We start from the raw sequence: 215 nt of genomic DNA, 5'->3' as shown, positions 1-215 counted from the left end.
TACCTAAGGGATGTGATCCAGACGAGGCAGCGTTCCGAGTGATACTGAGGTATCTACTCGGGATTTTTAACTTCTGCTTTTATCCTCCCCTTCCTAATTCCCCTGTAACCATCAGCTCTCCACCTGATCGAGGTTAGGTGGAAACCTCTACCGCATAACAGTCTCCTATGCTGGACCTATAATATTTTTGGCTGGTTCTATGTTCATAGCAACCA

The sequence above is a fragment of the Cyprinus carpio genome, unplaced genomic scaffold, assembly GCF_018340385.1.
Source record: "Cyprinus carpio isolate SPL01 unplaced genomic scaffold, ASM1834038v1 S000006654, whole genome shotgun sequence".
In the NCBI taxonomy this organism is placed as follows: Eukaryota; Metazoa; Chordata; class Actinopteri; order Cypriniformes; family Cyprinidae; genus Cyprinus; species Cyprinus carpio.
The sequence above is the reverse complement of the archived record's forward strand: the minus strand, read 5'-3'. Positions refer to the sequence as shown.